At 47.1% G+C, this 26834-nt stretch overlaps 1 protein-coding gene across 1 annotated transcript in view; it reads left to right on the top strand.

Moving 5' to 3' along the window:
• LOC138246028 (E3 ubiquitin-protein ligase TRIM65-like) overlaps nt 1-26834 on the top strand; it is a 134491-nt gene that overhangs the window by 14043 nt on the left and 93614 nt on the right. The gene's annotated exons all lie outside the window — the stretch shown is intronic.

The following is a 26834-nucleotide window of genomic DNA, read 5'->3' as shown; positions in this document are numbered from 1 at the left end:
CTGCCTGGGCTCGGAGGCCCGGTCCGAGTGGGTGAGGCTGAGATGGCACGTGAGGACAATGGAACAGGGGGTAAGGTGAGGTGCCTCTGGGCTCCAGCGTTGGATCCACTGTGGGGGCGCAGTCAACTGTAAACTCACACTCCTCACCTCTGATGAGCCGGGCGCACGCTGGACCTGTTGCCGATGGGGGATGCTGCAGCGAAGGGCAACATGTGCGGCGCCAGCACCTTTACACAGAGGCTGTGCGGGCGGAGTAGAGGAGGCGTGGGTGTTGTGCCCTTGACTGCATGGGATCTCTTGGTGGAGTGGTGCTGGTACCAGCCATATCGGAGCAGTAGACTGCTGGAGGAGAGCCACTGAACTGTGTGCTATGGTCTCTGTGCGCTGTCGCTAAGGTCCCCATCCTCTTACTACCAGTGTCACCCATTGTTGATGGCATAACCCAGCCCTGCCAGTGGAGCTACGGTCTTTGGGTGTACTTGGCTACCATTCTAGGGACACTATTGGGCCTCGGAGTGCCCTGTGTCTTCCTGCTCACGCTTGCTCGCTGCAATCTAACAGGCAGTATTGGGAAGGAAAATTCGGCCCGCTCGCACACTTGGAACATTATCACACAATATACAACGCCGCGCCAGCCCTCACAGAGAATAACGAGGCAAGTTGGGCCCCCGAAGGGGGATGACTAGCTTGAGGCGGGAGAAGAAGCCACCAGGGCAAAGATATTAGCTGCAATACATGGCACCCGCTCTGTCTTGAACCAACGCATTGATTCTGCGCATGGATCTTCCAAGGGTAGCGGAGAAAGTTGAACAAACATTGAAAACTTGCAAGGCGAGGTCTCCACACTGAAGCTCCAGATGGTGGAGGTGAAGACAGCGGCGGTGGAGTTGGAGAGGCCAGCGGAGGATGCAGAGGGCCGCTCTCCTTGCAATAATGTCTGGCTGCTGGGCTTCCTGGAAAGTGCGGAGTGGTCCTCTGTGGACTAATTCGTCAAAAATTGGGTGCGATCTGTCCTCCGGCCGCCGGGCCTTTCCAACCTGTTTGCAGTTGAAAGGGCGCATAGAGCATAGGTGCCTTCGCCCCGGCTTGGGGCACCCCCTAGGGCAATCATCGTGAAAATATTAAACAACCGGGACTGCCTACTGCGTGCGGCGAGGGAGCAAGAGATTCCCCAATACGAAAACTGCAAGATTGCCATTTACCCTGATTACACAAAGCAAGTACAACACCGCAGGACTTTCCTCGCTGTCAAACAAAAGCTTTAAGCACTGCATTTACGCTATATGCTCCTGTATCCAACACAGTTAAGTTATCCTAAGTGATCAGGTTCATTTTTTTGATAAACCGGAGGAAGTATGGGAATGGTTGGAGGTTGGGGTCCCTTCTACTGCCAGTGGCCCAGCTGGCCCCACAAAGAAGTAATGGGGGATGCATACTGTGGGGGGGGGGGGGGTTGTCTCCCGCTTGGGTACAAAGAACGGAAATCTTACTCCTTGGATCACAGCGAGTGCAAATTGGGGAGGATGGAGCCACGCATCTCGCCACAGCTGGGTATGGGCACTGTATGGTGAGGGGGTACAGGCGATAGATACTGAAAACAACACTTAGCTGAGGCGTACTGATTACAAGCTACTCGCCTGGAATGTCTGTGGTCGGGGAACCTATGTAAGCGATACAGAGTTCTATCCCTACTTAAAATGCACCGTATTGATATTGTTTGCCCTCAGGAGACTAACCTTGATGATGATGGGGTAACTAAGCTAGCACATAAATGGAGAGGGCAGGTATACCATTCTTCATACTCTACCTATGTGCTGGGTATGCTGGTCTGGGTTACACCTGGGGTCCCGTTTTCCCTCACTTTTACGGAGGCTGGCATTAATGGCAAATCTGTTTTTCCGCAGGGCTCACTAGATGGAAGGGAGGTATCCTTGCTGAATACTTACACCCCCAACAGAGATGATTCTGTTTTTTATTTTTTTTGTTAAAAAAAAATTATACGCTGCAGGATCTACTCACTCCCACCAATGATACAATTGGGCGATGACAATTGTGTCCTGGACCCCTGACTTGATTGGATGCCACCAAGGCCAGGAATGATACCAGCTATGTCCAAAGCCCTCACTGAGGTGATGAACAATCTGGATTTAAGGGATGTGGGGAGAATGTCTCATGCCACTCCCCTACTCACAACACTTTTAGTAGGCTTGATAAGAACACTGGACCACACAGTAGGTGGACCACACAAACTGGAGGATTTAGAAATCACACATTTGTCCTGCTACTTGTCTGATCATTCCCTGGTAGTTTGTAAGGTGGTATGGGGAGATGACTCATGCTATGGGAAGACCTGGAGAATGCCTTCAGACATTCTTGATGACATGCTGGGGCAGGAAACCCTGGGCAAAGTACTTGGCGAATACATGGAAGGTAATTGGGGGTCTGCTACTACAAGATCCATAGAATGGGAAGCTTTAAAGGCAGTCATGAGGGGTGCATGTATGGGCTAGCAATGTGGTGTGCGATGACAGTTGCACTCTGATATTCAGAAAGAGGAAGCAGTGTTGCAGACTGCTTTACTGGGGGACCCATGTAGATAAGTATACACTGCGAACATTTCAGCAAAGACTACATAGGGAGGGGGCTAAATCTGACAAGGGGGCTAAATCTGGCAAGTTGTTGGACTGGATTCTATGCTCTTATTGCCAGACACCCAGGACATCTTGTTTGGGGTCAAGGGCAACATGTTTTTATGTTTACTTTGTCCTTGGGACAAGTAGGCCCAACCCTCTGCAGCACAAACCCTTTGGTTGCCTGTTTACAGAGAATGGAACTCTCTGCAGTTGAGGTATTGTGTTTCCAAAATATAATGATGTTCGAACTTGTATTTATGGTTCATTATTTGAAAGCCTTCATTATTAGGGTGAGTGCTGTAAATAAATGTTTTAAGGTCACACTTCACTACTGACGTTGGTTCCAGTACAAAAAAAAAAAACGTGTATACACATGTTTGAAAAGTTTAGGCTATGAGGCTAAGTATAATGCTCTCTGATTAGATGCAAATGAAGTGTCATTTAGTAAAATGTGTAGATGCATGCTAGTATTTCCCAAAAATATTTCTAATGGAAAATCAGTGTAACCATTTTCAACACGAATATGGGAAGCATGAAAATAAACAAACACTGGCAAAGCCAACTGATCTGACATATTTTTATAAGTCTTTTAGTTTCATCAATGCGTGTCTTGTTTTGACATGGCTTTTGTAACACTTTATTGTTGTGGGAGCTACCAGGCCCTCAACATTGTAACAAACACTGGCAAAAAAAAACCAAAAAGTTTTTGAACTCTAAAAGCACACGTTGCCACCAGTGGCATAACAAAGGCCCCGCAGCCGCCCTCCAGGGGGCCCCTTCAGCACAGCACCTGCCCTGAATGAGTCTGGAGAGGGGGCTCCTCCATGTTCTTTGCAAAGGGGCACCCTCCAGTTTCGTTACGTCACTGATTGCCACTGTAGTTCCTGACACTGAACAAAACTACTTTGTGTGCCAATATGCTCCTTGTGGAAGAGCAGAATGCGATCACTCACAGTAAAGTCAGCCGAAAGAGAGAGAAATGGAAGTTTAATAAAAACAAAATGTCTTTGTTAACACCAGACCTAATTAGGGACCAAGACCCACATGTAGGTAGCTTTTTGCATGTCGCAAACAGCGACTTTCGCTGTTTGCGACGTGCAAAAAGCACATTGTGATGCACAAACCCAGTTTTGCGATTCGGTAACCTGGTTACCGAATCGCAAAACGGGTTTGCGACTCGCAATTAGGAAGGGGAGTTCCCTTCCTAATTGCGACTCGCAGTGCAATGTAGGATTGTTTTGTGACCGCGGGCGCAAACCAATCGCAGTTTGCACCCATTTCAAATGGGTGCTAACACTTTCGCAAAAGGGAAGGGGTCCCCATGGGACCCCTTCCCCATTGTGAATGACACTGTAATTTTTTTTTCATTTTTGTAATGCATCTCGTTTTCCTTTAAGGAAAACGGGCTGCATTACAAAAAAAAAAAATAACTGCTTTATTGAAAAGCAGTCACAGACATGGTGGTCTGCTGTCTCCAGCAGGCCACCATCCCTGTGAGGGCCGCTATTCGAAAGGGGGTCGCAAATTGTGACACACCTCATGATTATTCATTAGGTGGGCATGTGCGAAGCCCTTGCGAATCACAGATGGTATCGGGGACACCATCCTACATTCAGATTTGCGACTCGCAAATTGCGAGTCGCTCTGACTCGCAATTTGCGGGTCGCAAATCTGAACCTACCTCCATGTGGCCCCAAATTCTTAAAGAAAGTCACAAAAGTGCACCCATGGTATATGTCGTACCCCTATAAAATATTTGTTAACTGTATTTTAGCATGGGTAAATACGCATGTGTAGATTTGCTCATGTGAAAATCTGTTGAGCATTTGCAAGTTCATTTTCCCTGCAGCCACTTTCTTCCCAACCCTGGAAGAAGTTCTAATTCTGCCATTGTCAGGAGTAAATGTCCAACCTTTCTTATTATGGGAAAATATTAGAGAGAAGCTGGTGAAAATCTTTAAAACATGCAGGTTAGTAGGTTTGCAGACTCAAAGGCATTCCAGCCCTGGAACTATTGCTTACTGCTTCCTCCAGCCCCAGTATGCAGATCTGCAGAAAGGTGGCAAAATAAGGAAATGCTACAGTAGGGATTGAAACTGCAAGTATTGAAGCCCTACTATGGTAGTAGCCCTGGCATAATCAGAGAGGCTATTATCAGAGCTCTTACATAATGAGACTGCTGCCATAATTTGTCGCCACACTACATGGCACCAAAGGGAGAAGTAGATCTTTTTACAGGACAAGTAGATTTGAGAAGCAGTCTGTCCCCTGGACTAGTAGATATTTTAATAAATTCCACACCCCTGACCACTCATCACTTCCCTAGTTAATCCAGACGGAGACAGGGTCACATCTAGGTTGGGTATAATGTGTAAATTACAGCGACATCTGCAAAAGGTCTGTACGGGAGGTCCGGGTATCAGTGGGCTTGGATATGCCCCATACATGGCTGCTGCAGAGATGCCTCCAGATATTATTGAACAATTAGATGCCCCAATGACTTTGGAAGAGATTCGGGAGGCATTGCAGGCTCTGCCGTGTTCTAAGGCCCTGGGGGCAGGTTTTCTGCCCGAATATTACCAAGTCTATGCTGAACTCCTGGCTCAGCGACTGCTGGAGGTTCTGCAGGAGGTGTTCGGCCTGGATAGGTTGCCCCAGTCTGAGGGATGGGGAGATATGTATGTTACTTAAGCCAGGTGGAGATGCTACTAACCCATCAGCTTATAGGCCCCTCACAGTGATTAACACCGATACCAAAATACTTTGCAAGGCCCTGGCTATGTGTCTCGCATGACATATGCCCACACTGGTATATGAAGACCAATGTGGCTTTGTTCCAGACCGCAGTACTAGCTTGAATTTGTGCCTACTAACACGTGCTGCATGAGGTCCGACACCAACCAGATAAATTGGCCCTGGTGGCCATTGATCTGAAAAAGGCATTTGACACGCTGGACTGGGGCTATCTGCTGGAGGTTTTACGTGTCATAGGATTTGGCCTTTATTTTTGTGGTTGGGTGTGCTTATTGTATGAGGACCCGCATACCCGTGTATGAGTCAGGGGACACCTCTCTGGCGCGTGGTTGCTGGGCAGGGGTACACAACAGGGCTGCCTGCTCTCAATGTTCCTATTCGCACTTGCGATAGAACCCATATCACTCAAGGCGAGATGTGAGCTGCAGCCCTGGGGGATACAGACTGGGGCTACTCGTCATGTGGTCTCATTATATGCAGACATGCTTTATTCTATTTGTCCTCACCTAGGGATGCGGTCCTGGCTCTCTTGTGCATCTTGGAAGAATTTGGTACCATTTCAGGGCTGCGTCTGCATAAATCCAGGTCATTGGTGTTCCCGCTTGCGGGTATGGCTGCCAGTCCCCCTGACCTGCTGCAGGAAGTAGGACTTTGTTGGGAGACTACCGATTTTCACCACTTGGGCATTAGAATTGCATGTACTACCAAATTGCAGATATCGCTAAAACCGGAAAGAGTAATTGAAGGCCTAAAAAAATTAGGCACATTTTGGAATACGTTGCCACTTTCGTTAACAGGCTAGTTGGCGATAGCTAAGATGGTACTTCTTCCCAGATGTCTATACACACTACAGAACTTATTGACTATAATTCCACAGAGGTATTTCCGTCAATTATTAGATTCTATACTTGTCTCCTTATTATGGGCAGGTAAAAGGCCTAGGGCTGCCCTGTCAATTCTAACAAGGCAATATGATGCAGGTGGGCTGGATTTGTATTATTATGCAGCACACATTCAACATGCTACACACTGGCTGGACCCAGCCGAGAACTGGGAAAAACGCCTTCTGTCTGACGTGGTAGATGTGGAAAAGCTGCCAGAACGACTATTGGAGGGACAGAACATGGAGAAAATGGCCCCATACTTAGTACGACAAATGGCAATTCTTTGGCATAGGTTTGTGCGTATTGCTCTTAAGTGTGCACCCTTCCATCACGTGGTCCCGGTGTGGATTCTTATACCAGTCCGTCATATGATGGACAGTATGTCCTTTCAGCAATGGTGGTTGCGAGGTGCTGGGTGACATTTACCAAATGAACAGTTTCTTTCTTTCGAGGAGGCTCGAGACGCCTTCTCGCTGGGGCGGGGTCAGTTCCTCCAATATGAAGGGCTGGCTGGTGTTGTACGTGAAACGTGGATAACTTTTCCTAATGCACCCAAGGAAATGCACACAATGGGCATCCTCCTTAACTGTGGCGCAGGCAATCACCTGATCTCCTTGCTGTATTAAGCAATGCGCTCGGTTGTTGCGGGCCAGCCACCGCTGGCCCAAGCGGCATGGAACTAAAACTTTGCTGCTCCGTTGTTGGAGTGTGACTGCACGAGTGAATGCTCCTCTCAAAAACAGTGTCCTGTAACGCCCGCTTCAAATTAGTCCATTATAATTTCCTTCATAGAGCATATGTTACTCCTAGCAGGTTACGGAGGTTTTCTGCTGCTCGATCTGATGCTTGCCTAAGGTGTAGTGGCGGAGCAGTGGACTTTATGCATCTAGCCTGGCTTTGCAGAACAATACGAGACTTCTGGGCACAAGTGACTACAGAAATACAAAGGGTGGTGGTTTTGAAGTTTGATCAGACGCCCCAACACTGTCTCCTTGGTAATATACCCCGTCCAAAGCGTAGGAAGATGGAATATAAGTTCTTGCATCTCTCTTTGGTATTAGCTAAATGCAGGGTTGCCATAATGTGGATGGGCTGTAAGGGCCCGGACTAGAACTGCTGGAGAGCAGATACTATGGAATGGGCGGTAGCAGAAGAAATGCATATGAAAAAAAATCGTCACGATAAGGCCTCTGATAATATAGCTGATTGTAAAGAGATTTGTGCAGTATTTTCGGATATGGGCTGGATCCTAACATCCTCGGATAGTGAGGGTGAAGATCCGGAGGTATATGAGGGGATATAGAATGTGGGGATTTGGAGATGTCCTCTCATCCAGTCTGGGGAGGGGGAACCGAACGACGAAGTCTCGACTAATGATGTGGGGTTGTCTAGGGGAGGGTGGACATGGGCATGAAACTGATGTAATGTTGTATTGCTATTGTATGATGGAATTCATTACGTTTGTCTGCCTCCTTCTCTACATTCCACCGTACGATGCAGCTGTATGTTTTTTGGTTAAAATATAAACTTAAAAAAAAACCAAAAAAAGTTAAAATTCAGCATCTGTTGGATATTTAAATAGTGGTTTTACTGTAAGGTGCCCTCAAAGGGTTGCTACGTAGGAGGAGAGATTTAAAAACAGACACACAAGGACAGAAGAACCGAGGAACTAAAGAAAGAGCTTTCTAGATAAAATTGTCTTTCCTCACAACAGTAGCATCTGACTCAACTGAGAAATACTGCATCATGAAGAAACCAGCCTTGGGTGTTCATAGGGAGGGCAACAGAATAAGAGTTGAGGCAGGTGATGGAGCGAAGCTTGGAAACAAGAGACCTAAGTAAGTATATGGCTGCCAGGCTAAGAGACAAATTGAGGTTCTGGCAGAAATGTACTAACCATAGTATGTGACCTGAGAAAACTCACAGGAGACTACCTCCTCCACCACCCCTGTCTCGCTTCCCAAACTGAAAAAATGTACACTCTCGCCTCAAGTGCAGCTGAAATGATGAGGACTGCAGATGAAATAAATAGGCTGTTAATTCAATTTCCAGGAACAAACTCTATCATCACTGAGACAAGGAGAGCAGAGGATCTAATCTTCTCTCTATTCTATTCTGTTATGTAGTTCTTGTACAGCACATAGCTACCCATTGGCCTCCAAGTGCTAGAACAGTCATCGTGATAACCAATATACAGTTGAGAGGGAGATAAGTTACTGAAAATCTAGGTTTTAAGGGCCTTGTGAAAACAGAGTTCATTAGTCAGCTGACGCAGTTCAGGAGGGAGGTTATTCCAAAGTTTGGGGGCCAGATGAGAGAATGAGCACCTGGGTTTATGCGTATATGTAGTATTTGTATAATGTGTACCTAGCTGAAAGGCAGCCGAGTGCTGTACTTGGCCAAAGGCGAAGATAAAGTCAGTGAGCTATTGAGGGTCTGAAGTGGACTGTTAAGGCATTGTGATGTATTGTTCTTTGAAGGCTAATTCTGTTATTAACATTCTGATCCGTTCAAAAGTCTAATCTCAACCACCAGTGCTGTTGAATTACCCTACTTTTAGTAAGATTCTCACTATATCAACAACAACATAAGCAAACCACATAAATAAAATATGACATGATGAATTGCCCAAGAGCTTTCCATTGCTCCCCTCTCTGACACAGAGTAACTTATCCCTACTCAATGCAAACACTCCAGAGACAAAAGCCATTATCTTTTCCTTACCTCCCACAACTGGAGTCAAATTGGTCCTCAGCTCCTCATATTAACATCCGTTGTCAGGATTTTATGTTTATGAACACAAACCAGCCAAGAATGAACACAAACCTACCCAAGAATCACCCCCAGCAAATTTCTTTCTTTACCTTCTGCAGCTTTAATGTACTCTTCGACCAACAAAATACACTCCCGTCTATAACAATCCTCTCAGTCGTTCAATCCCCTTGACAAAAACATAGACTCAGTTAGTGTAATTCTATGTTAATGCTAAAAATATTTAAATGCATCCTTATTCCTTGCTTGTGGGGGCCTTTCTCACTGCCTCCAACAAATCTTCTAATTTGTTTCATTCCATATTTTGCTACAGAATGCATCAGATAGGTGACAAAACTCACTCCCCCCTGGCTGTTCCCCCTATTTCAGTGAGTCCATCTTTTCTAACACTTTACAAAACCTGTTTTAGAAATGAACTATCCTTCCCTTATATCAGGGTTTCATACATTCGAGAAAATTTTTCAAATGCAACAAGTCTGAATGTAATCCAACTGATGAAATGCTGACGAGCAAACGAGGAGACTAAAATAACTTGCTTCACCCTGCGTGCTGAACTACTCCAATATGTTGGAAAAGGGATGACCGCCTACTCATGTATTTGTATCTAACTATTTTATGTCCATGCACATCCTCGGGTTCCCACTTTGGTCACTAGAATGGCAGGAGCTAACCACTTAGACAAGACTGTTCCTTTTAAGATCCTTTTATCAATCCATTAATTACCAGTAGCCCCCTCATCACATTAGGCACAGACATGCGTTGTGTTACAGCAACTACACATCTTTCTAAATAATTTTATGTTCAGAATTCTTTAAAAATTGTAATTGATCAGAAATCTTCAAAAAACAATATGTAAATAACTTTTCTTCAATAAGTACACTAAATGATCTCTAATGAGTAAATCACAGAGTGCTGGACATTCTGATTTAAAATACTTTGTACATTAAGATCTTTTCTCCTTTTGCTTGGATATGACCAAAACACATTTTGTGCTTAGGCCACATTTTATCTTTGACCATAATGGATCTCAAGCATATTAAGATATTTTGAAAAGAACATCCTTGTATCATTATCCCCCTCTACAACCTGAACTACAGATACACTCTCAAATAATTTCCATCCTTTTTACTTCTAAATGATGCAAGAGGATCCTTTTTTTCCTAAAGATAGTGTATTCCTTAACCCCTACGACATCAACTCACTCCTGTCTGTAAATGCAGGAATCTTTGCAAACAGTGCACAGTAATTTCTGTAGCTAAGGGGCATGGCTTGGCCTCGGCCATGATGGCCGCAGTGTGAGACTGCTCCGCGGTCCCTACACCATTAACCCCACCATCCATTCACACATCTGCCCCCATCGGACCTGAGCTGGCCCCTCTTGTGAGTGCCTGGGGGCACCGAATATTTTGAGACCCCCGTGGCACCGTAGCTACTGAGGAGGGCGAGATCCCGAGGTCTGGGCCTGGTGACTGCATGGTCTGGTGGGACGTGGACATTGCAGGGGCCCAGCGGGAGGGGGCGCGACTTGCCTGGCACCCAAAGGTACCTGGCCCTGTCTTCCTGCAGGCCAGGGGCCCACTGGCTGCTGCCATCGCAGGGAGGAGGAAAGGCAGGCCTCCAATCGGAGTGTTGAGGGGGCCTGCTGTGAGGGACACGGCCCTGGGAGAAGGTTGACAGGCGGCTGCAGCGATCGAGGGCACCCCTGTCCTGAGCTGGCTCGGTCATAGGGAAGAGGAGACTGACGTCGGTGGGGGCTGGAGCTGAAGGTAGGAGCAGGAGCTCCAGTATACTGGGGGAGTGAGGGAGCCCCCCCAACCGCCTGAGCGAGGTAAGATCGCCCTGGGGGGGGGGGTTCAAGAGTTAGGGGAGCTGGGAGCCTATTAGTGGTACTGACTGTGCAGAGAGAGAGAGAGAGATGGGGGCACATTTTCTAAAGATGATGAAAGAGGCGCAGTGAGGCTGTTTGGGCCTGTGTATTCAGGCCGCCTTCCACAACAAGCCCACCTCCCTAGAAGACAAAGACTGGGCCTCTCACCTTCACAGGTCTGGATCCCGCCTCTGGGCCAGCAGGAAGTGGGCGGCCTGCGCTGAGTCCCTGGGAGGGGCAGTTGAGACGGGTGGAACTGAGTGAGGTGAGGTGGTGAGTGGCCCTGGTGGCGTGAAGTGTCTGCTCACATAGGGGCTGTGGGGGTCCACGGTGGCTCTGGGGCTCTCACGTGGCTGCTGGTTTTGGAGCGGGTCTGTCCCGCTTGGGCCTGTGCTGCGATAGTGAAACCCAAGGGACCCCCACAAACACAATCCAACAGAATGGATAAATATGCTGTAGCCATACCGCCCGTGAGCGCTGAGGAGTTGAGACCTGAGACGCCTGTGGTGCAGGAGCCCTCCTTGGGTGCCATTATAGCCGCCATTCAAGACCTGAAACACGCTCTTGAGCCAAAACTTGATGCAGTGACAATCGATGTTGCCCTCCTGAGGGCTTTCAAAAAATGTCGGAAAAAGTCCTGACTGCTGAATTGCACATTCACATGCTTCAGGCCACCACTAAATGGATGGAAGATCAGGTTCAGTATCTCACTAAACAACATGCATCAATGGCAGCTAAACTGGAGGATCAGGAGAGAAGAACCAGATAAAACAACATTAGAGTGGTGGGGGTCCTGGAGGGGGTGGAGGGACCCAGTGTGGACCACGTCTCGGAAGCAACTTTCCAAGTTCTTCTCCATCGAACAGGTTCACAGGGCACCCGTCGCCCTGCTGAAGCTGCCCCCCCCCAAGACTGGCACAGCCAGGATTTTTAATCAGAGACCGTGACGCCATCCTTTAGGCGGCCCGTTCCCATGGCGATCTACATTTTGAGAACTCTGTGATTCATTTCTTTCTAGACTTCACTCTCCAGGAACACCGCCAATGCCAGGATTGTGATGAGATTAAAAAGGAGCTTTGAGCTAAAGAGATTAAGTATATGGTGCTTTAGCTGGCAAAACTATGAGTACTTTGGGAGGGGGAGTCATGGTACTTTACCATGCTGGCGGAGGCCTGGGAATGGTTTGAGGGAATGGCGCACACCCCGTGCGCCGTCCCCCGCGGGGCATAAAAGGGAAGCCCACTGAGCAATGCAGGGGGGAAACAATGGAAGAAAATGAGTCAAGTCCCAGGCAATGGAGAATCTAGAGATAGAGAGGATTATGGAAGACGAAGGGGATGTAACCTTGCTTCATGTATTCAGCCTAGGGTGCCCTCCAACTAAATAGCTCTTTCAAGTTGCAAGTATTACTGTTTGCATGACAAAACTTTCAGATGCTGGAATAAAAGAATATGTTGCCAAGCTGGGGTTTACCTGTTCTATTACTGTACCGCAGATTGTTGTGGTGGAGCAGGCCACCTCCTGACTGTGTTTTTTTTTGTTACCTATTGGGCGACAGGTGCTCTGCTAGTTCGGGAGCTGGGTAGACAGTCACCTAAAGTGCAGGGTAGCAGAGTGGGGGGGGGGAGGGAGGGCTTTGGTTGGGGAAGGTTGTGATAACATGTTTTGACTGTTTACATAGTTTGTTGCATTCAGACTCAGCTACATTTGGGTACCATGGGGAGACCACCTGAGTTCCTATGGGTGAGGATAACCGGTACAAAGCACTCGATCGCATGGGATACTTCCTTGCGGCTCATTCGGGCTTTGCTTCCAACTCCAGAGTAGCAGGCATTCTCATCAAATCATCAGAACCATACACACCACATAACACCTGGTACGATCCCCTAGGCAGCTATGTGTCCCAGACAGGCACTTGAGAGGGCCACACACTGAACCTCTGCTCAGTCTATATACTGCTGCGACTACGTGCGGCCACTCTCTCAGCGCTCAGTACACTGGTATGATAGGCTCTTTCTTTCAAATACTTTGGGGGTGTCCCAAAATTCAGGCCTATTAGCAGGAGGTGGTAGCAGTCATGAATTAAGTAACAGGTGTTATGATACCACTAGAGGCCAGGTGGCTTTTATTACACATAGTTTGATAGGAGAGGTGACCTACACCTCGAAGGACATGGCTCATGCTAGCGGTGGGGTTGGGCAAAAGGAACATTGCGAGGGCTTGGGGGGGCAGTACAACCACCAACTATCACAGACTGGAAGATGGACCCGGACTGGTGCCAAAGGGCCGAACAGGTGACTTACATAAGTTGGGGTTGCCCCAAGAAATTCAAAAAGATTTGGACCCCCTCGGTTAAGTATAGAGGTTAACACTGGGCATTGGGGAGGGTGCCGGGAAATGTCTGAAGTAGAGATGTCCCCTTGTGGAGGCCTCCATGGGGTTGTAATAGATCATATCAGAGTTTTATTTTCTTTTTTTGCTTAATTTCTGGTTGGGATTGTGTGTGTGTGGGGGGGGGATTTATTGTTGATACAATGCTGCACCCTATTCATGATGATGCAAAGTTGGGTATGCTTAGCAGTTGTCTGAATAAAAAGATTTCTAAAAAAAACTATTACTGTAGCTCAATCATCTGCTTTTTCATGTCTTCCAATGCCTGGCACACAATCCTATTTTGTACAACAGCATCCTCACCAAAATACATAGATTTACTAGTGGGCCTGAATCCAAACAAGGAGGGAGAGATAAGAGTGACTGATTTCCATAGGCCTTCTTGCTTTTGGCAGGAAAGTGTTGTTGGAGTTCAAGAAAGAGCTTGACACTCTATGCCGAAATCTTTGTAGCAGTTACTTAGCCATATATGTCCTGGATTTGGTTTGACACTCAGATCTCAAGCTACAGTGTCCAAAGGCTGCTCGTAAATGCTCTTTTGGTCTTAGCCAGTAAAGCCTGCGTCACTCTAGGATTTTATGGGGGCAGCATTCTGTAACCTAGTTTTCACCATGACTGATTTTTCAGGGACGAGGACTTGTGGGTAAAGGTCATTTAGAGAGTGTTTAAACAAAAGCCTTGTTTCTATGGAGGAATGGTTGGGAGGATCATTATGGCAGTAGTGTGCTTTGGAGTGCTGGGATTCTATGGCAGAACCTGGAGGCTCAGAGTATGGATACCTCTTCCTTTTACTCGCTACACAGCAGCCACAATGACCTCAGTGACCAGGACAACTCAGGAGAAGTGCCATAAACCTTCCTCCAGTGAAATCTCAAACATAATCCAAAAGAGAAAATGAAAATCAGCTACACCCTCCTTTTTTCACTGTTCTGAAACCAGGTTAGTGCTTTGTTTTATTTTATGCTTTCATCCTGCTAGTTGTCATGAAAAGATTATATTGCATAGACCTGATTGCTTTAGCAGAGATTAGGCTGTGATGGCTATTTTTAGCCAGGTATTGCTTGGGCTGGCAGTGTGTTGATGAAATCATTGAGTGATCAGAAAAAGAATCATGGGTCGCTTCAGGCATGCTGGTAGAGGTGGTTTGTTACACATGTCGCTGAACTATTTTAACGTAGCCCATGTAAGAGAACGAGCTGCATTGTCTTCTTAGTTCCTCTCCATGTCTGCCTCTTTAGAGAGCGTTGTGGGGCTCAAGACCACAGAGCAGTTTCCTCTAAGCCACGGTCAGCTTGCAGAGTACAAAGGTGTATCACTACTTATGGAGTATACCACTATTCCGCTGCCTGCTTGGCTGCCAGTTCTTGTCTTATAAATCACCTAGTTGACCTTGAATGCCATGCAGTGCCTGTATTTGGAGACACTCGTTCAGTGAGGAGGCTGTAGCTGACATGAAATTCTGTACTACTCACTGGCTGACAGCTCGGATTAAACCCATAGGGGGTCACTATTGCATCGGTAAACACCAGTGAGTGATGGACGACTCCAGAAACCTAAAGAGTAAAGTTTCAGCACTGCAGATAACTAGTATGCCTGGTGAAGGTAACGATTAAAGAGAGGAATTTTATATAGAGGATCACATTTTTCTGGGAACAAATTATGCCCTCCCAGACGCTCAGAACATTTTGGTCCAATTGGTGATTTTTGATATCCTGGGCAGCCAAATGGCATAGGTAGCAGTTGCCCAACTAGATACCTGCCCTCAAGTTCCCAAGGACAATGATATCCAAACGGCTGGAGACACATGAGACTTTGCAAAAGAGAAGAGAATGAGATAATCACCTTCAGCATCTCAATGCTCTTGAGTGGCTCAAGGCAGCCTTCTGGGATAAAACGCTCCTAATGTGTGGCATAGCCTCTGGCCAGGAGGTGTAGGAAACCAGTGCTTTGAAGAGTTTGTTGACCCTACATTATGATTTCCCTCAAGGAGGCGAGACTCTAAATGAAAGGGAGAAAGAGTGTGAATACGTGGGAGACTGTGATTCAGAGTGATCTCAATAGGCCTTGAAGGTCTTACCCTGGCCTGAAGCACTCTAGATCACCGATTACCCCCAGATCAAACCAAACACTGCATGAGGGCGAGAAAGATAGATGTCCGAGCCTGAAGATATTTTCTATCCCAAATACTCAAAATGGGACCTGGCAGTGAATGTGACCAGGCACATAATAGGATGTGTAAGCCCCTTGGTAAATGAGGTTAGAGGTCTAATTTGGGCAAAGGGCCTGCATCCATTCATGGATGATAGTTACATTGACCTTCAACTAGGTATGAAGATGGCCACTTTTATTGTACAGCTTGTCAAAGACACTCTTGGAAATAATAGCAGGAAAAGATCTTAAACTTGGCTGGTCCCTTTAAAAAACAATTTGACCTGGAAGATGAGGCCATGGTCACAGGCCAACCCATTTCATCATGGATCTTGTCAGGATAGGCGTAGTGATCTTTCTGCTTCCCCAAGAAAGTAAATCACACTATATCCTCCAGAAGAAGACAATTTCTTTCTTAGGATTGACCCACAACCTGGGATCTCACTACTACCACATCAGAACTGGTAGAACAATGTTTGTTAAAGAATTAAGGACATTTGTGGCAACCTTTAATTCCTTAGACAAAGCATAGTCATCCATAAAAAGTATGTGTGTATTGCTATTTATGCAGTCCTTGCAAAATCAAAGGTGTTACCAGACCTTCAGGTCTAGTGACTTGAATAATCTACTCAACCTAACTGTAATGCTCTTGGCACCTAAACTGGTTTCAAATTGTGTGATGCTAGGCAAATATTTAATTTCACATAACAACCTTCATTATAACATGTGAGAGCACCTTCAAATATGTGAGTTTGTTGTACAAAAAACTCTTTTGTATGATTTAATAAATTAAATTTTTGCTCCATGTATGAAAAGAATCAAGCCCCCATGTATGGTACACATGACCCCTGAATTACCTCTTAGTTAATTTATAACATTGTCAGTATGGCGGGCAGGAATGTTTCTCAGTTCATGTTTTAAAACTCTCATTTTTAGGTCGCACTTTCAAGACCTCTTGTTTACTTCTTTGTAGGCTGAAAGCCCACCCAGTGCTTTTCATTTGTTTGATTCAGTGTCTTTTAAAAATCCTTGCTTGCTAGTAGTCAGTCCTTCCTCTTTGTCCCTCCTTTTTAGATCGAACGTAAGTGTACGACCTCTTGTATACTTCTACTGTGGGCTTAAAGCTATTTAATTTGTTCATGTCTGTGTCATTTAAAAATCCTGGCTTGTTAGTGATCAATCATCCCTCTTTGTCCCTCCTTTTTTCTCTTTGGGAGCAGGGACTAACTACCGTATAATTACTCTTTGTCATGTTCCTCTATTCTTTTGGGTACTTTTTTTTTTCTTTGTTTCCTGCTTGGCGAAGCTACCCTTTTCATTTTCAAGGCATTCTTGCTCTCAGGGGAGTTTTGTCTGAAAACAAATGGCTTTGGTCAGCTGGTCTGCGCAATATTAGTAATGCAACATGCTGTAACTGTGAGTTGTACCTTTTTGGCTTGAATCTGATGAATCGGAGTTGGAAATCCCTTTCGAGGCATAGTGATTTTGCTTCGTTACGTAACTATTGCATCATTTATTGAGCACTATTGGATAGTTTAAATGAGAAAACAGAAGAAGGACTCAGCGCGTTTGTCTCTTTAATATAACGTGGTTATTGCAGCGGCCATATTAGAGTGGTACCTGTGACCTGCATCCACAACATGCGAACAACTAATAATGTGCTGTGGTCTGTAAGTATGTCTGGGGTCCCTTATTTCATGTTTTTTTTAGCCAAATGATGGTGAATGGTAGTAGAAAGTCTCAGCGTAGGCCTCTGCTTTCCCTATGGGTTGACTTCGATTACTTGCAGTAGTGCCGTTGACCCTTTAGCCTGTAGTACAGTATCAGCGTTAGCAGGCGGCTCCTGAGAGGAGAGTGCAGGCTGCGGGGGGAGCAGTGCCAAGTCACTGGTTGGGCAGGGAACCCTAGCAGCCTTTACAGCAGCCCGGACCTGGATCAGAGCTCATACAGCCACAGCATGGCCTACCACTAGCAGCATCAATCCCAGCCCGCAGACCCCAACCAGAGCTTCCTGTGGAACATCTTCCAAATGTAAGGAGCTAGCCTGTGGCAGTGGAGGCAGCAAGCAGTGGCCAGGGACACCCACTAGCCTGCACTGTGCGGGGTCTGAAATTGACTGTCTTGATGCTGCTCTCTTTCTGTTTATGAAGTTACAGACAGATAGGCTGGCTGCCTAAGAGGTGTCCTTGGTGCACGTCCCAATCTCTTGAAATGGAATAGAATTTATCAGCTAAATCAATGTCACTTTTGCTGCGTACTCTCTCTTTCTCAAATTATACATCTGCCTTTGTCATCCAGTTGCCTCAAATACGCAAAGCAGTACTCCGCCTACCGCTCAATGCCAATTACAAGACTATGCTACATGTCCCTTTTTTATCCTATTTTCATTTTGTATATGACAAACCGTGTTTGCAAGGGTGCCTGAACGTTGTAAAGATATACAAGTAGCGAAATGCTCTCTTTGGGTATCCTCGGTGGATTTGGCTTGTTGACCCTGGCCTTGGTTTTAGTAGAACAAAATGTTTGACTCTTAAACAATTTGTCCTTCATGGTCTAATTTGTTATTTGCTACTGTTCCTTCATATTGAGGTTTCCTGATGGATCTGTGTTCTCAAGATTTCTATGTGATGCTGTGCGCGGATGACCAGAGAGGTGCTGTTCTCTTGTCTTGTCACATGGACCATTTGTGTGCTTTCAGTGTGCAATGTGTCCTTTGTGTGCTTTCTGCACCTCAAGGAATGCTTGGAGTATATTCTGAGGTTATATTAAGTGGCTGCAAGTGTTCTTCTGGACGCAGTTGACTCAGATGGGGATGGGCTGAATGAAGATGGACATCCTACTAGCTCTTAGGTGGCTCGTTTTCACGTAACTCAGTGGGCATACACATATTAAATAAAGAATATTGATTTCCATCTTAAAATACCCGCACATTGGTAATCTCATAGTGCAAGGAGGAGTAAAAGGAATGCGGGAACTTTTAGGTGCATAGAACAAAGAGACTTAAGAAGATTCATAAAGAGAAGGAAACCCCCATCAGTTCATTTGAATCACCAGACAGCACAGTTAGCTGTACAAAGCTGCAGCAAGGGTTGAGAAAATTCAGCCAGTAGCATTGAGGAGGCCATGGCACCTAAGGATCAATGAAAATCAGAACAATTAAACAGTAGTGAAAACAGCACGCTTCAATGTCAGATACTGCAATTCTTGTTGCATAAGAAGTCCAGGTACTAGTGGGAGGCGTACCCCCAGTCTTGCGAGGCTTTGTGAGTTTCAGTGTAAAAATGTGTTGTCATGATAAATGGGGCACCAGGACAGGCAATCAACATATTCAAGAGCTAGCCAAGGTCTGAGAAGTTGAGATGGAAGTTTAAGACAGGTATGGGATTCAAGCAGCAATCTTAAAACCGACGGCAAGACCCCTTGGGGCCCATTGAAAACCCTTTACGGGTTCTAGACACTGGCTAAGATGAGCATCATGCTGAATTCAGTGCTATGATTTAGTGAAATCCACAAAGTGGCTATGTTGCAATGGACCACCAGTAACATCTTTTGTCACTAATGTCCTGGCTAGGAGTAGGTATTGAAGGGACTAGTGGACTCCAAATAAACTTCAGTTCCCCATCTCCCTTTTTAGGTCGAGCATAAGGGTATAGCCTCTTGTATAATTTTTTAGGTCGAGCGTACGGCCTCTTGTATACTTCTGTGGGCTTAGAGACGTTTCATTTGTTTATTTTAGTGTCATTTAAAAATTATTGCTTGCTACTGGTCAGTCATGCCTCTTTGTCCCTCCTTTTCTCTGTGGGAACAGGGACCAACTACTGTATAATTACGCTTTGTCATGCTTATCTATTCTTTGGGGGACTTTTTTTTTTTCCCTTGGTTTTCTGCTCGTGTTCAGCAAAGCTTCCCTTTTCATTTCCACAGCATTCTTACTCTCAGCTAACACAATACTTTACTCAATCTAGCATTCTCTGAGTATTTGTTTTTTTCAGCCAGCATATTACTCTCGTCTTCCCTCCCTCATAGCCTATTTCCCATTTTCTTGTTCTCCAGCATGGCAAGGTCATACGAATGGCAATAGCACTATGCAAATATCATCACTGGACTGAATACGAAAAAAAGTTAAAAAAAAAAAAAAAAAAAGCTATTTTCAATTCCACAAGCTCTATCTTTCACAATTGTGTGAATGATTGCATTGCAAATGCTTGTTTATTTTTTGTTTCCTCCCATGGTGTGCAGGCCAAGTACTGTATCCTTACTCTTTGGCCATGTATCTGTTGTTTTGTAAGACTATTGTTTTTTTATTTGATTCATGCTGGTGTACTGGTTGCTTGACTTCACCCTCCCCTCCCCTGACTTTATGGCTGCCGCACTTCATCTTTAACCATGGTGGCCGTGTGCCTTTCTTTTGGTTTTGCACATCAGACAGCTTAGATCCGGCCTAAAAAGTTGTAGTCCTGGCTGACATTAGGCAGGATGACCAGGAGGCTGTTGCTTGTACAGCAAGCAGCCCCTGCATAGGTTTAGCAATGAAGCCTTTGTGTCTGCACATGCAGGAATCTGATGCTAGGGGGTATGAATGTTCTGCTGGAAAGCTTTGGTTTTTTCAGGGTCGTGCCCCGGCACACCATGCTTACCTGCGGATCCATTTCAGGCGGTGCAGCTGCTATGGGGGCAGAGATGAGGAACCAGAAGCCGGAGTAAGTATGTGTGGGACGCAGAGCTGAGGCTTAGGGGAGTAGAACCCCAGCCTTTCATCTTAAACCAGACATTCAGATTGTTTCTTTTACCAGTTGTTTGCATCCTTACCTATTCTCTCTACCTTTCGCTGTCTCCTGCTTCTCCCCCCCCCCCTCTCCTCCTCAGCCTTTTCCTCTGCCATCTCCGCTTGACCCGCTCTCCCTGGGCATTGGTATGCACAGCACCCGCTCACCGCTGGGCCTGGCCATTGGCACCAACATCAGTGTTGGCAGCCCTGCCTTGGGGCACCCTTTGGCCTTGTCGCCCTGTGGGAGACCTGTGGGGTCAACTCTAGGCCAGCCCTACCCCCCAGGGGTCCTCCCTTGTCGACTCCCTTCTCAGCAGCCCCTTCGTCACGCTTCATGCCATGATGTATTTGGACCTATTTCAGCACACAGCTTATTGGTGGCGCATAGATTCTGCTGCAGGGGCCTGGTGTGTCGTGAATGCACCCGACAGGGTAGTGGGGGTATCAGATTGACACCATCCTGTCTGAGACTAGGGCGCTTTACAGTGCGCTGGAGAAAGTGTAGCGAGAATGGTACAAGTACAAAAGGAGGTGAGAGCCCTGGACAAAGTGAAGAGCTCCTCGATCTGACAGGTGCTCTATCTGTGTGAGACTCTTTTACTCAGTTATACCCAAGGGTGGCTGGGCTGCCCCCACACAAACAGTAAGATGCCACACCAGTAGCAGACGTGCTCCAGGCAAGTCTCAACACCATAACATAAAGCAACTGCTCGTTTGACGACTTTGCCTCCTCTGTGCATAGCAGGAAAGCTGGCAGTACTTCTGTTTATTCTGCTGTGCACCTCCACTACCAGTTAAGAAAGTGTGAAATGAGCTTGTACTGCTGCTGCCTGTGTTGTAGTTCTACTGTGTGAAGCAAGTGTGCACTGCCACCACTGCCTCTTATTTTGAATGAGGAAAGCTTTCACTGCTACTACTTGTAATGTGGCTCCCATATTTGTGAAAAAATCAGGCACTGCCCCTACCTGATAAATTGGAAAGCAGCCTGTAATGCTGCTTCCCGTGTAGTAGGTGCCTCGTGTGGAGGAAGCCTACATTGCTGTTATGCCTGAATGAAGCTTGCACCGCGGTCATATTTAAATGTGTTATGCATGCTAAAAGATGTACTGTTGCACAGCTGCTGCTTTTGCTGGACCTATTTTGTGTGCGAGCGAAGCTTGCTGAGAGTGTCCCATTGTGAAACAAGCCTGTACTGCTACTGTTCTATCTGTGTGTGAGGGAACTGCAACTCTATTTCCTTTACCGTATCTCCTGTGTGTGCAAGCACAGAGTTTGTAATTCTGCTTCTGCTTTTACATCTACAGTAAATTTGCACTACTGATTTATGATGAAGTGTTAAATATGCATGCAAAGCTTGCGGTCACAACTGCTGGTGTCTGTTTTGGCGCATCTTGGGGTGGCCTGCCATGCAGTGGGAGTGGCGGCCCCCTGACTGCAGCTTGGCATGAGCCCCTGCCTCGCCAGTGGTGGCGCTCGGGGAGAGAAGAGTCACAGAGCAGGTGTTATAGTTGGTGCTCCGCCGCACCCTGCAAGTCTGTCGCAACCCTCAAAGGCATCCTGGGCATCTGCCGACCCCTAGTCGTCGTGAAGTGGCACGGGGCGGTGGGCTGTGTGGTGCATGGCTGGGCCTCCCCTGTGCAATTCGGATCCCGGATCCGCATCATAGGATTGGCAGAAGCCGATGAGTGAGGTCCTAGCCCCCATGATAAGCTACAGCGACCCACCCGGCAAGACAGAAACTTGTGTAGATGGAAAACTCTGATCCGGGCTACACTCTGCCTGGATGGGGGAGCAGATGCCATGACTGGGGCCTGCCATGAGGTGGGAGCGGTGGCAGTATGCTTGCAGCCACTCTGTGATCTCCATCTGCGATAGTGGCGGTGCCTGGGGGGATGGGAGGGAGAGGAGGCACGCAGTGTCACCTATTGCTTGAATATCACCACTGGGTCTGCATTCCCGTTTCTCACTGAGGGCGAACTGTGCAACTGCCGGCACTGAACCGGTGAGAGATGGTGTGAGGCGGTAGGCTGTGTGGCGCATGAGCAAGTTCATCCTGTAAGTCCCCGAGCCTAGGCCCACTCCGTAGGACTAAAGGAAAGTAGACTGAGGGAGGAGGGCAAGAATCGCACGAGCCCTAAAGTGAGGTGATGTGAGGCCACAAGAGGTGCTCAGGAGGTAGGAGATGGGTCCGGGCGCAGCAGCCTACACCCTGGAAGCCAAGTTCCTCCTTGCGGCACCCTTGCTCAAGACACAGTCAGCAGGACAGGCAACCTGCGCAAGTAATGAAGAGGTGGCCAGTGAACCCAGGAGTGTGCATACGAGGCCCCCGGGAACCCCTCGTAAAGCATCTGGTGCTAACGGTGCAGGCCACAGCCTGGTATCCGTAGCTCTGTGTACAAAACGGGGGAAAAGGGGGCAGACACCCCATGGAAGTCCACCACTTAAGGTAACTTACGGTGGGATAACGAAGGGCTAGTGGAATGGCCTGTAATCAGTTTGACCCCCCACTTGAAGTAAAGACTGGCATATCTAGGAGGACTACTGGGGACTGTTGGTGCCAGTGCAGACAACCAGTGCGGGCCCTCCTTTCAGCATTGATCCAGTGAGGCACCCAGTGCCCACCCTAACCACGGTAACTCCTTTCTAGGGGGCTTTGAGCCCTGAACTGTGATAGAAAAGAATTTGCTGAGCCAGAGGGGCGATTCTAGGATCCTCCGAGGCATAACACTGGACTGCCTCTTTGAGCCCTAGACAGCAAGAGACAGCCGTCCAGACTTGTCTATACAGAGGGCCCCATCAGATTAGGGGCATATAACCGGAATGCATAGACCTAGCGCGGTGACACGACTTGCCCACCGATGTCCATTTCAGTGTTTTTCTGTGTCCCCACTGGCCATGACAAAGGATAAGGAACAGCAAACTCCCCCACCCCCAGGGAAACTTGATGCCAGAGTAGTCTCTTCGATCGCAGGTGAAGATAGGCATCTGCCGGTGCAGACAGGTCCAGACAACGCTGCCCTGCTGCAAGCTATACACTCTTCCCAGATAGCCCTGGAATTTGGGATTGGCGAAGTCAGAACAGAAGTCTCCCTCCTTCAACAAGACCTTATAAACATAGCGGGAAGAGTGACTACAGCTGAAACAAGGATATCTGATCTAGAGGACACTATGCACACCTTCAGAAAAGAGGTTACAGAAGTTCGGGCAGACAAAGATGTAGTATGACGCCTCGAAGATGCGGAAAACTGGGCACGGAGAAACAACTTCAGTTTTGTGAGGTTCCCGGAAGTAGCAGAAGGCCTAAACACAAGCAAATTCCTTACAGACTTGCTCCCCCAAGAGTTCCCCAAAGAGAGATTTTCACAGTGTTTTGTGCTAGAATGCACCTACGGTGCGCTGAGCAATAAACTGCCACCTCGGCCCCCCACCAAGACCAGTGATAGCACAGTTTTTAAATTCCCAGAACCGGGACTTAATCCTATCTGAATTGAGGAGGCTGAAGGAGGTGCACTATGAGAACTCATTGATACAAATTTTCCCCGACTATACAATGGAAGTTCAGCACCTGCGATGTACCTTTGATGCGGTAAAAGCCAAACTGCGCACTCTCCAATTGCAATATATGCTCCTTTCCCAGCCAACTTGAAAGTTATTTTCCAAGGCAAGATTAATTTCTTTCACACTCCAGAATAGGCCTGGGAGTAGCTTGAGAAGAGGCCAAGACTAACCACCGGTGATGCACTGAGGAAAGCAGACTCCCCGCCAGCCCGAGAAAGAGGTACTTACTCCAGATCACAGCAGCCATCCCAAACAAGGAAACCAACTCTTCCAGACGATGTAGGCCTTACAGACGTCAAAAGACCAGGTCTGTGACACAACCCACACCCACGCAATACTCTGACTCGGAAGAAGGATCGATGATGGCCACAAAGAGAAGCAAAGCGACTTGCCAATATACAACATCGACAAGTGATACATCCAGAGCCAAAGAAGCTGATGTATCTGACTCGAGACACCCATTGGTGTCATCCATAGGTTGAATGGAAGAAGGGGCATGGTCTGGGAAACCCCAGTGCCCACTAACGACACCCCTGCTTAAAAGGGGTTGGCTCCGCTGGCCGATTATCACGTAATTTTGGGACGCAGATCTAGAATTATGAAACCTCCCATCCCGTCCTAATTCCCCCCCGACTGTCAGCGCCTGCTTGATCCATGGACACAACACGGTGCCTGTTGTATCATGCAATAAATGACTGCCTTTGGGAGTTTTAAGTTCTTGGCGCAGACATACGCCTTAAATAGTGGTAGTCTAATATGGGTAGGGCGGGAATACAGACCTCTCCAGCCTCTCCGCGGAACAGTTTTTTGGTTGAGGATAACAAAATCTGCAGAGAACAGTGTGGGGTGGGGTGGGGTGTTGTGAGTTTATTTGATGATTACATTATGTTTAGAGATGTGGTGCATGGATTGCTAAAAAAAAAAAAAAACTACTACAATGTAATCGTAGGACACGATGGTATTGTCAAATCAGAGAAGGGTCTGTCATGCAGAGCAGATTTCAGATATACACAGTTAAGGGGTGAGAATGGTAGATATACTGTGTTGTCAAGCAACATTAACGGACTGGGTGATAAAAGGTGCAAGCCGGACCTAGTCCTCCTTCAGGAAAGACACCTCAAAGGTCCAAACTGTATCTGTATTGCCAGGGGTGCATACTCAGTAATAGCACATGTGGGTCTCATCACTGGGTCCAGAGAGGTAGTGATCCTACTTACTTTTAAGCTCACTCTGTGCTTCTTCCAAGGCTGCAGCAAGATAGGTTGTCGGTGAATGTGGTATAAGTTTAGTCTCTGACATTCGTAGGAAAACACACATCCTTACGTAGGGACATTTTCTCAGAACATCAGCTGTTTTATTATAAAAACACTTCCTTGTCCCTTACACCTTATAGGGAGATTCCAACCAGAGAACCACTACCTAAGGATGTGTGTTTTCCTATTAATGTTGGAGGCTAAACTTATACCACGTTCACCGACAACCTATCTTGCTGCAGCCTTGGAAGAAGCACAGAGTGAGCAAGAATGTCTTGTTTGAGACAGTGAGATAGATAAAAAATAAAAAAGGACCGTAAAAGCGGCTACTGTAACAATACTAAAGCGGAGTCAAATAAAATATATCTAGGCTAAAGTGCACAGCGGCAGGCCTAATGTGTTAAAATACGTGCATGGAGCTATAACTAAAATGGCTACACAACAGTAGGAGTCCTGTTAGAATCAAATTCACCCCTCCACTTAATAGGGGGGATTTTAATGATGTCACTAGCCCTTAGCAGGACCGATCACAACACACTGCAGCCTCCTCATGGAGAATCCAAGTAGCCAACGTGGTGGCCTCCCTAAGTCTGACTGATCTCTGGCACCGCTGCCCTCCTGGAGACAAGCAATTCTCATACAACTCGGGGGCACATAGTCTTCTCAGGACTGGATTGTGTCCTGGCTGTGGTAGAAGAGGCAGACTATTTAGCGAGAGGGCTGTCAGACCACTCCCCTCTATGGCTTACGATTGGACCTGACACCATAAGGAGAGGGGCATCTGGAGGCTGAACGCCTGGGAGTGAAAAGATATGGAGATAGCACAGGGAGTTAGGGTTGACACCATGTTATACTTTAAGGAAAATAAAGACTCCGTGGCCTCTGCAATTACACTCTAGGAGGCATGTAAGACAGTTCTCAGAGAGAGGGCCCAACATATCATAGCACAAAAGCGAAATCCAATGTCTGCTTCCACTGCACTAGGGAGAGTGGGTGCTCCGCGCCCATTGTGTGTCAATGTCTCTTTTAGCTATAAGCAGCACTATGCCCAAAATGTTTTTTGCGCCTGTGTGCCATCGACTCCCTCTACCCCCAGAAGAGCCACCAACAGGCACCGCCAAGAGCTCATCTAAGATTTGTGACCAGTTGCGTGCGATGACAGGGCAGGACCAGGCTATATGGAAGAAATTGGCAGGTGAATGGGTGCATCTATTGCAGTCTGAGGTTGTGCGCAGCCCTGCCCGATGGAGCCTAGTAGGAGTGAGGTATGCACTGTTTAAATAATGTTTGTATTAAGGGTAGTCTGGCAGATATGGTGAGACTGCGTGGTGCCATTAATGCGTCTCTCCAATCATCGTCTTCCATAGGCCCAATCCATGGCTCCCATCAGGAGCGCAGAGGCTGAAGAGACGTTGAAGCATCGAATACTAAGGATTGATAAAATCCCCACACTCCCCCGGCACCCAAGGCCCCCATCATTATCTTGGCTTCCATGGGGCTGAAACCCGGGAGGTGTCCCTGGGGATATGGATCGCCAGTGAGTGTCTCAGTTGTAAAAATTTGTGGAATTGTGTTGTAGCCAGGGCATAGGTTTGTCAGAGTTCCTGAAAGGACATCATATGATTACAGCCCCAGACATCACCGACTACAGTAAGACTAATGTTATCCCATTTGGAGAATCACTCAGGGCTTCCACATCCTGCAGCAGTGTCCCTTTCCACAGTGGTGTGCACCGGGTAATTCAGTTCCACCATCCTGTGTGTTTCTGGGCAGCGCACCACCCTCGAGAAACCAAGCGCGTAATCT

This window comes from Pleurodeles waltl, chromosome 7 (assembly GCF_031143425.1).
Source record: "Pleurodeles waltl isolate 20211129_DDA chromosome 7, aPleWal1.hap1.20221129, whole genome shotgun sequence".
Lineage (NCBI taxonomy): Eukaryota > Metazoa > Chordata > Amphibia > Caudata > Salamandridae > Pleurodeles > Pleurodeles waltl.
Note: the sequence above shows the minus strand (reverse complement) of the source record. Positions and strands in the feature narration are given on the sequence as shown.